At 37.0% G+C, this 10441-nt stretch overlaps 1 protein-coding gene across 2 annotated transcripts in view; it reads left to right on the forward strand.

Annotated features, from left to right (window-relative positions):
* Positions 1–1085: 1085 nt before the first annotated feature.
* LOC149135341 (uncharacterized) overlaps positions 1086–10441 on the forward strand; it is a 103021-nt gene continuing 93665 nt past the window's right edge. For both annotated transcript variants that reach the window (XM_089354349.1, XM_089354352.1), the window contains exon 1: positions 1086–1740. The gene's annotated coding sequence lies outside the window, so the exon portion shown is untranslated. The remainder of the gene's footprint in view (positions 1741–10441) is intronic.

Genomic DNA, 10441 nt, shown 5'->3' on the forward strand with positions numbered 1-10441 from the left:
TATAATTATTTTGGATCTGAAATGAATGGTTTAAGTGCAGACGTACAACAGTATCGTTGAATACTTTGGAACATCCCAGTAAAAATTTTATTCATATACAACAGACATCCCAAAGAACCAAAGCACCAAATATTCTCTTAAACATTATTCACATTATTTATGCCCACGGGCATATGGCATAGTGGTTAAGAGCGTGGGCTGCTAACCCAAAGATTCCGAATTCGATTCCAGGCAGTGACCTGAATAATAATAATAATAATAATAACATCGAAAAATACCTTAGGAATGAGAACCCAGGTTCGAAATTTCCCCAAGACACCTGATGAAGGCTGGAGGGTATATCAGCAACAAACAAGATGAGGACAAATATCCATCAAATGTAAATAATGTAAATAATGTACAAAATGCCTCATCTCTTAAATATAGAACTGTATTCTCTTAAACAGTTCAAAACACAGTAAAACGAAACATAAAATACAGGAAGTACAATGAGTATTTTCTTATTAATCACCCCCGTCCAAGAAGAGACATAATAGCATCATATTTTGACTCTCTTCAGATCTTAAACAGCCCACGTTCAAAGCACCCACACAACTCACCTAGTTAACTACCATAACTACTGTTCAGGCATAATTTCTGTTTTTGCTCTACCAATGTAACATTCTTCTGAATACTCTTGTCAGTCTTCATCGCAATACTCTCACACATCAATGAACAAAGCAAGAACACTTCAGAAATTTCAAGAGACCTCGACAGAACCACTTCAATCAAGAGAGAGAATTATAACGCAATCACCAGTCTAAATAGCCTGTAATATATATATATATATATATATATATATATATATATATATATATATATATATGCACAGGCGTTTGTTTTCGACATGGTTCCAGGTTCAGTCCCACTGTGTGGCATCTTGGGCAATTTTCTTCTACTATAGCCTAGAGTCGATCAAAGCCTTGTGAGTGGATTTAATAGATGGAAACTGGAAGAAGCAAGTCATATATATATATATATATATATATATATATATATATATATATATATATATATATATAGGTGTGTGTGTGTGTTTGAGGGGTAAGTCTATTACATCTACTCCAGTATTTGATAGATACTTTATTTTATCGACTCTGAAAGGGATAAAAGACAAAGTCGATTTTAGCGGCATTTCAACTCAGAGCGTAAAGAACTGGAAGAAAATATTGTTATGCATTTTGTTCGGCGTGCTACCTGTCCTGCCAACTCAACGCTTTAAATGAAATAATAACAATAACAACAAAGTTACTGTTTTTATTAAAATTTTGTGGTATAAAAGAGGGAGAGAAAAAAATGTGAAGTGAAATTCAGCCTGGCTCAAAATTTGATTGGTTGAAGTCACATGAAAAACCTAAGATAAATTACATAAAAATATATTGTTTCTTGGAATGCTTAAATCTGTATATATTTGCATTGAACTTAAAAACCATCTAGATTTTTTTTTTATACGAATATTACTTTTACTCTACGGCCCAACATACTATCTAACAAACGTACACATATACGCATGAGCTTTCCGTCTTACTCACCACCCCACCTCTCTTATCTATCTGTTCATCTTCTTTTTCTCTTTCTCAAATACACGCTATTTTATGCTTCATAAAACAAATACCGCGAGCAGAGACTTCCGTTTGTCTAAAGTTCTGTTAATGTGGTTGGCATAAATATGTACATCTATGAAATCTAAACATCCTTAAGGTAACTTTGTGTATATTTTATATCTCAGATTATTCTTGTCTTTTGCCGCCCAACTGCAAAGCTCGTTGAATGACGGCCTTATTTAAATCTACCATCGTACCCATCTGCTAACAACCAAGCTGTTTTTGTCTTTTGTTGTCCTCACATTCTATAAATAAATATATATATATATATATATATATATATATATATATATATATATCTCTTTTCGTTTTAGGTCAGTCTTTCAATGTAAACATATTCAACTGTTAAGAAAAAAGCATTCCATTTCAGTTTACTGTAATTATTTTGAAAACAATGACAGCCATTAATTCATCTCAGATATTGTTAGAGATACCAGCAAAGAATTACAGGATGTGTTTTAATTCCAAACTAAATTTAGCACAGAGTTTCTAAAAAACATATTTCTTGTTTCTCAAATATGGAGGTAATGATAATGGTTTCTAATTTAGCCACGAGGCAAGAAATTCTGAGAGGAGGGGAGCTTAGTCTATACCTTTGTCTACAACTAGTTCTAGACTGCTATATTATTTTAGCAGCCCCGAAAGTATAAAAGACCCAGTTGACCTCGGCATGATTTGAACTCAGAGCATAAAGAACCAAAACAAGTACCACAGGGTATTTTATCCGACGCTCTAACGATTCTGTTGATTCACTTACCCGAATAACAATGTTTTCAAATTTTGGCCCAGGGCCACCAATTTCGGGGGAAGGAGTAAGTCGGTTACATCGACCCTCGTGCTCAACTGGTACTTATTTTATCGACCCTTACAGGATGAAAGACAAAGTTGACCTCGGCGGAATTTGAACTCGGAACGTAAAGACGAACGAAAAGTCGCTGAGCATTTTGTCCAGCGTCATTCAGCCAGTTCGCCGACTTAATATTAATAATAATAATAATAATAATAATAATCCTTTTTACTGGAAGCACAAGGCCTCAAATTTGTGGGGAGGGGACTGGTTGATTAGATCGACCCCAGTAACCAACTGGTACTTAATTTATCGACCCCGAAAGGATGAAAGGCAAAGTCGACCTCGGCGGATTTTGAACACAGAACAGAGCGACGGGCGAAATACCGCGAGGCATTTCGTCCAACGTGCTAACGATTCTGCCAGCTCGCCACCTTAATGATATTAATAATGATGATGATTTCTTTTATTGGCCACTTGGGCCCAAGACATGGAGGACAATATCGAAAGACGAGTCACAGCACAAAAAAATTGCAAAAACATGTGGGCTTAACATCAATCAAGGGGAGATACTACCATATTAAAGGATATTACAGAGGATATATAATAGAATCCCCAACAGCAGGGCAGTCCACTTAGGGTAATCCGAGGTAAACCTCACACAAAAATTCCGGATTACTCTGCCATCTCCAAGGCATGGGAAAGTGCTCTCTTCCAGTTTTTTTCCCTCTACTTAGAAAATCCTATTCAGAGTAGATCCATTTAGTCTCATCAGTCTTGCCACTGTCGACCACCATTTGATAAACACACTAGGTGGCAGCACCGCCCTCTCTACTCTCACCTTCCTCTTCAAATGCTGTGGAGGCGCAATGGCCCAGTAGTTAGAGCAGCGGGCTCGCGGTCATAGGATCGTGGTTTCGATTCCCAGACCGGGCGTTGTAAGTGTTTATTGAGCGAAAACACTTAAAGCTCCACGAGGCTCCGGCAGGAGATGGTGGTGAACCCTGCTGTACTCTTCCACCACAACTTTCTCTCACTCTTACTTCCTGTTTCTGTTGTGCCTGTAATTCAAAGGGTCAGCCTTGTCACACTGTGTCACGCTGAATATCCACGAGAACTACGTTAAGGGTACACGTGTCTGTGGAGTGCTCAGCCACTTGCACGTTAATTTCACGAGCAGGCTGTTCCGTTGATCGGATCAACTGGAACCCTCGGCGTTGTAAGCGACGGAGTGCCAACAACAACTTCAAATGATATTTGAAGAAATTGATGAGGGCTTGACCAGACAGAAATGTGTCTGTCTTCAAACCTTTCAGACGAGTCCACCACACCGCTTCTTTTGCCACAGCCACCAAGACAAAGATCTGCCTTCCTTCTCTGCTAAGGGAAGGTGGTGCGTCGGTCTTTACTATACACTCGGCAGACAGCTAACTTCGTCTTATACGCGACGACAGCTGTTCCACACAGTCCCACAACTCCCTAACGTACGAACATTGGATTATTGCATGCAAGACAGTTTCGTTCCCCAGCAAGCATCTCGGGCAGATTCAGCAACAATAATTTAAAACTTTTGGTACAAGTCAGCACTTTTAGTCGGGAGTTAGTCGATTACATAGACTCCGGTACATAACAAGTAGGCAATCTTTCGTTTTGAGTACATTTTTCGTCATTTCTAATCCACGTGCGTTTGTTTAGGTTTCCGTAAAAGGGTTTTAAGGTTAGAGTAACGGTTAAAGTTCGGGACGGAATTCCCTAACCCTAAAACCCTTTTACGGAAAGCGACGATCTTGTTCAGAAACATAAACAAACGCACGTGGATTAAAAATGACGTAAAATGTACTCAACACGAAAGATCGCCAACAAGTACTATATTTTATCACCCTGAAAAGACTATATAAGACTATATGGTACTACATAACAAGTACTATATTTTATCACCAGGAAAAGTTGTCTTCAGTGGGATTTGAACTCAGTACACAAGAAGCAGGAACTAGAGTACCCATCAAGTACTGGGTCAATAATATTTACTAACGTTCCACTCTAAAAACTACTGGCCTTTTGCCTACAGCAGAAGAGCTATTAATGCAAGATCTGACTCCTATCATTCTTTTATACTTTAATTCCATTATACTCTCATTCTATTATACCATCATTCTAGTATACTCACAGTCTATTATGCTCTCATTCTATTATACTCTCCCTCACTCAGTTATTTTCTATTGATGGCACATTAAAAGTCGCGAGCAACTAAGGCGAGGAAACATGTAATCAATAATAATTTAAAATAACTCGTCAAATGATTATAATCGTTTGATGAGTTATTTTAAAAGATTAAATGTAATATAAGTCTTCTAGAACTGGCAGTTTCAAAAATTACATTTGATTAAATTTAACGAACGTCTTGACGCTTGGCAAGGCTCCATTCTTTGCAGTTATTTCGTATGCAATCTTTTTCCTATGGATTGATGTATTTAATAAGATAATTTTAATGAGGCCGGCTCTAAGTATTCTTGTCTTCACCTAATGTCTTATCCATACACGAGAAATTGTACGACTGTTAGAAATTACATAACAAGACTCCATCACTAGTTGTGTGGTTAAAAAGCTCGTTTCGCAACCACCGGACTTCGGGGTTCGATCCAACGACGTGGTGCCTTGGGCAAGTGATTCTGGTTTTTTATTATGTATGTGTGTATGTATGTATGTATGTATACGACGGGCTTTCAGATTCCGTCTACCAAATCCACTCACAAGGCTTCGGTCGGCCCGAGGCTATAGTAGAAGACACTTGCCCAAGGTGCCACGCAGTGAGACTGAACTCGGAACCATGTGGTTGGGAAGCAAGCGTTTTTGTTCCCCCTCACCACCGCTTGTTAACCGGCGTTAGTTTATCTGCATTCCTGTCACCTAGCGGTTTGGCAACAGAGTCTGATGAATTAGACGGATAGAATAAGTACTGGGTACCTATCGGGTATCTTTTAAGCTAGCTCCTGTGGAGGGCTCTTCATTGGGCCTTGAGCCCAATAATGACACTTCATGCATTGAGTACGTATCAAATTTTATTAAACTTGACCAATAATTTTCGAGCAATGAACAATTTTCATGAAAGCAATGATATAATTTGTCGACTCGGAACCTATTGCAAAACTTCATGATAAACAACATTTTTTGTCTCCCCATTCAGGGTGGTGAGGGTCGGTAGAATTTTTTTCTGTCTAACCTTTCTTTCTTTCTTTCTTTCTTTCTTTCTTTCTTTCTTTCTTTCTTTCTTTCTTTCTTTCTTTCTCTCTCTCTCTCTCTCTCTCTGTTGATTGTTTCCAACCACCACCCTCGCCACCACAACTGCCATACACACATCGTTCAGACTTCTGACGCCACCAACATCAACACCTTTGACTTCGTCGCTTTCCCCTCCACCATCGTCACCACTGTCTTTCACATCCCTTGCTATCACCATCGTACTTGACCGCCTCAGCTACCTACACCACCATCACCATCACCATCGCCTCTGCCTCTGTCACAACTACAGCTCACTCTATTACTGTCACCCTATTACCATCTCAACTGTCACTCTGCTATCGCCCCCACCGTCTCTATGCCTACTATTACTTTCACCCCAGCAAAAGGAGTAGAAGTGTCATTGAATAGTGAGAGAGAGGGTCAAAGTGTGACAGATTGACACATAGAAATTCGTTTTGGCATTTATTATTATAGAAGATACGTAAGAAAATATATCTTAGTTATATTTTATATTTTACTTGTTTCAGTCACTGGATTGCGACCAAGCTGTAGCACCGCTTTGAAGAGTTAAGTCGAACAAATGTACACAAATACTTACTTTCTGAACTTTTGTACTCGTTCTATCTGTTGCTCTTGTCGAGCTGCTAAATTACGAGGACGTAAACAAACCAGAATCACTTGTCAAGCGTGACTGGAGAACCACACACACACATATACACACACACACACACACACACACACACACACACACACACACACACACACACACACACATTTGGATTTTCACACAGTTTCCATCTACCAAATCCACTTACAAGGCATTTGTCATCCCAGGGTTGTTGTAGAAGACACTTGCCCAAGGTGCCGTGCAGTGGGACTGAACCCGGATCTGTGTGGTTGGGAAGCAAGCTCCTTAATTGCGCAGCGATGCTTGCTCTTACGGATACATATAATATCCCTATAACGATAGTAATTTCTAATACAGACACATAGGCGTGTATTTCAAAGAAGGGGTTCACTCAGTCGTATCAGATTCAGTTCTCGACTGTTATTCCGTTTATTGATTCCAGGAGGAACGAATAATAGAGGAGGAAACTCTGAATATTAAAGGAGCTTATAGAAAAGTGATAAGGATATTTATTGCGTGCACTATTGCAATAAAGAGAGTCAATTGTTCAAGCCCAGACTTTCACGACCAGACATGTCCATCAACAAGTTTCTATATCAGATTTTTGTGAACAATAGCGTCGTTGGTTACACGTTTGCAATGAGGTAATCACTGGTTCACTGCACTTAATGATGTCGAGAATGACAAGAGACCGTTTATGCAACTCGGGCAGGATAAATACCACAAGGTATGTTTGTGCAAAAGCGTCGGTTTGTCGGCATTCTCATCGACACATACACACACACACACACGTTCTGCTAACGATCCTGCCAGCTCGCCGCCATAGAAGATGGAATGAGACTGTGACGGTCATATTTCACATGTTGAGCGAAATAATTACAATTAGGAATCGAACCTGGTTTGCTGGCTGTGACCTTACCATATGCACAGCAACATGCATCATATTTACCGTAGGATCCCTAAATATTCTTCCTGCAATAGGCACAAGGCCTGAAATTTTAGTAAAGAGCGGATATTTTCGACCCCCCCCCCGCACAAAAAAACAACACGCATTTGCAGCAGAATTTAAGCCAATTACTTGAAAACGTGCAACCAATGGAGGGAAGCCCGGTCTGTAACATATGCGGACGTGTATTTCTCTGTCTGTATATTTATATATATGTACAGGTGCGACTGTGTGGTAAGAAGCTTGCTTTAGTCCCACTGCATGGCAATTTGGGCGAGTGTTTTCAAATACAACCGCGGGCCGACCAAAGCCTTTTGAATGGATTCGGTAGACGGAAACTGAAAGAAGCCTGTCGTGTATGTATGTATGTATGTATATATATATATATATATATATATGAGAAGGGATGACCACTAAGTGGACATCCATTACGCTAGAGATAGACCGCCTACGGTTTGACCGCAGATGGTCTATCTCTAGCGTAATGGATGTCCACCTAGTGGTCATCCCTTCTCATATGTATGTAATATAATTTTTCTGAATTTTCAGAATTTTCCTTATGCTAGGCCACTGGTTTTAAATTGGTGTTAATTAAATTAATATCCAATTTATCACCCTTATTATTTATATATATATATATATATATATATAAATGTGTGTGTGTCTGTGTTTGGCCCTCACCAATGATGCTGCATTTAGGTTTTCGTAACTTAGAGGTACGGCAAAAGAGAACCGATAGAATAAATACTACGCTTAAAAAACAAGTCTTGGAGTCAATTTGTTCGACTAAAAACTCTTCAAAGCGGTGCTACAGCTTGGCTGCAGTCAAATGACTGAAAAAAAATAAAAGAATAATTCCTTTTCGTATTTGTCAATCTTGTTTTTCTGACAGGAAACGACTGTCACAAATAAAAGATTAGTTTCATAAGAAAGAAAGCTTTCTTCGATGCGTTACACTCTTGACCTTTCTCTTCACTGGTTTCAACCGAATTTCTAGAAGACATTTTGCATTACATTTATAGATATGTCATCTATCTTTCCCTCTCCCCACTCTATCTGTCTGTCTATCTATTTGCCTATCTGTCTATCTATTTGCCTATCTGTCTATCTATCTGTCTTTCTTTCTGTCTATCCATCTCTCATCTATCTGTCTGTCTGTCTGTCTGTCTGTCTATCTCACATCTGTCTGTCTGTCTGTCTGTCTGTCTGTCTATCTCTGTCTCATCTGTCTATCTGTCTATCTACCTGTCTATCTCACATCTGTCTGTCTGTCTGTCTGCCTGTCTATCTCTCATCTGTCTATCTCTCATCTGTCTGTCTCTCATCTATCTATCTGTCTATCTATCTGTCTATCTATCTGTCTATCTATCTCTCTGTCTATCTCTCATCTGTCTATGTTTCATCTGTCTATGTTTCATCTGTCTATCCGTCTGTCTGTCTATCTCTCACCTGTCTACCTCTCACCTGTCTACCTCTCACCTGTCTATCTCTCGCCTGTCTACCTCTCACCTGTCTACCTCTCACCTGTCTATCTCTCACCAGTCTATCTATCTATTGTAATAATAGTATTCTAGATCATAATGTTGTTGTGTAGCCCCATGTCAGGTCAAGTACTATTAAACAGATCCACGAAAGAAGGTATTCCAGTCATGGCCATCTCTCCAGCTTATGTGTATATCGGACATTATTCAATGTGTACTTGTCTCATCTAGGACAGTAAACTGATTTGATGGAGGTTTAGGTTGCTATTTCTAGTATATTAGGACGAGACACCAAAATCTGTAGAAGCTCGTCGTATATGTGTGTATGTGTGTATATCTTTCCATCTGTTTGTCCATAACCATGTGACAACCGGTGCCGGCTTGTTTATGACATCGTAACTTAGCGGTAAGGCAAAAGCGTAAGATACACTAAGTATATATATATATATATATATATATATATATATATATATATATATATATATATCTATCAGGTCATTATGAACCCAGAACCATGTGGTTGGTAAGCAAGCTTCTTACCACACAGCCACGCTTATACATGTATATGTATACATGTATATATATATATATATATATATATATATGTATATGTAAGTAAATATACATTATATATGTATGTAAATATACATGTATATATTTATATGTATGTAAGTAAATATACATGTATATATATATGTATGCATATATGTGCATGTATGCATATATGTATTGCATATATACATGTTTACATGTATATATATATATATATATATATATATATATATATATGCATGTATGTATATATATATATATATATGCATGTATGTATATATATATATATATATGCATGTATGTATATATATATATATATATGCATGTATGTATATATATATATATATATGCATGTATGTATATATATATATATATATGCATGTATGTATATATATATATATGCATGTATGTATATATATATATATATATATGCATGTATGTATATATATATATATATATATGCATGTATGTATATATATATATATGCATGTATGTATATATATATATATATATATATGTATGTATATATATATATATATATGTATGTATATATATATATATATATATATATGCATGTATGTATATATATATATATATATGTATGTATATATATATATATATATATATATATGCATGTATGTATATATATATATATATATATATGCATGTATGTATATATATATATATATATATATATGTATGTATATATATATATATATATATATGCATATATATATATATATATATGCATGTATGTATATATATATATATATATATATGCATATATATATATATATATATGCATGTATGTATATATATATATATATATATATGCATATATATATGTATATATAAATACATGAATATATACATATATATACATGCATTATCATCATCGCCGCCATCGTTATGATCATTAACATCCCGATAATTTTCATCATCATCATCATCGTATTTATCATCATCACCGTCGTTGTCCTCCTCCTCCTCCTCATCTTCCTCCTCCATTTCGTCCCCATTCTCGTCCTCCTCCACATCATTGTCATCATTATCATGTCTTCTCCTCTTCCTTCTCATCTGCAACAGCAACTGTAATAGCAGAAGAAACAGCGTCAGCAACACGGTTTTGTTCAGCAAACCTTATCAGATTGGTCTCTTTCGTAT

This window comes from Octopus bimaculoides, chromosome 6, assembly GCF_046866305.1.
Source record: "Octopus bimaculoides isolate indiv1 chromosome 6, ASM4686630v1, whole genome shotgun sequence".
NCBI classification, from domain to species: Eukaryota; Metazoa; Mollusca; class Cephalopoda; order Octopoda; family Octopodidae; genus Octopus; species Octopus bimaculoides.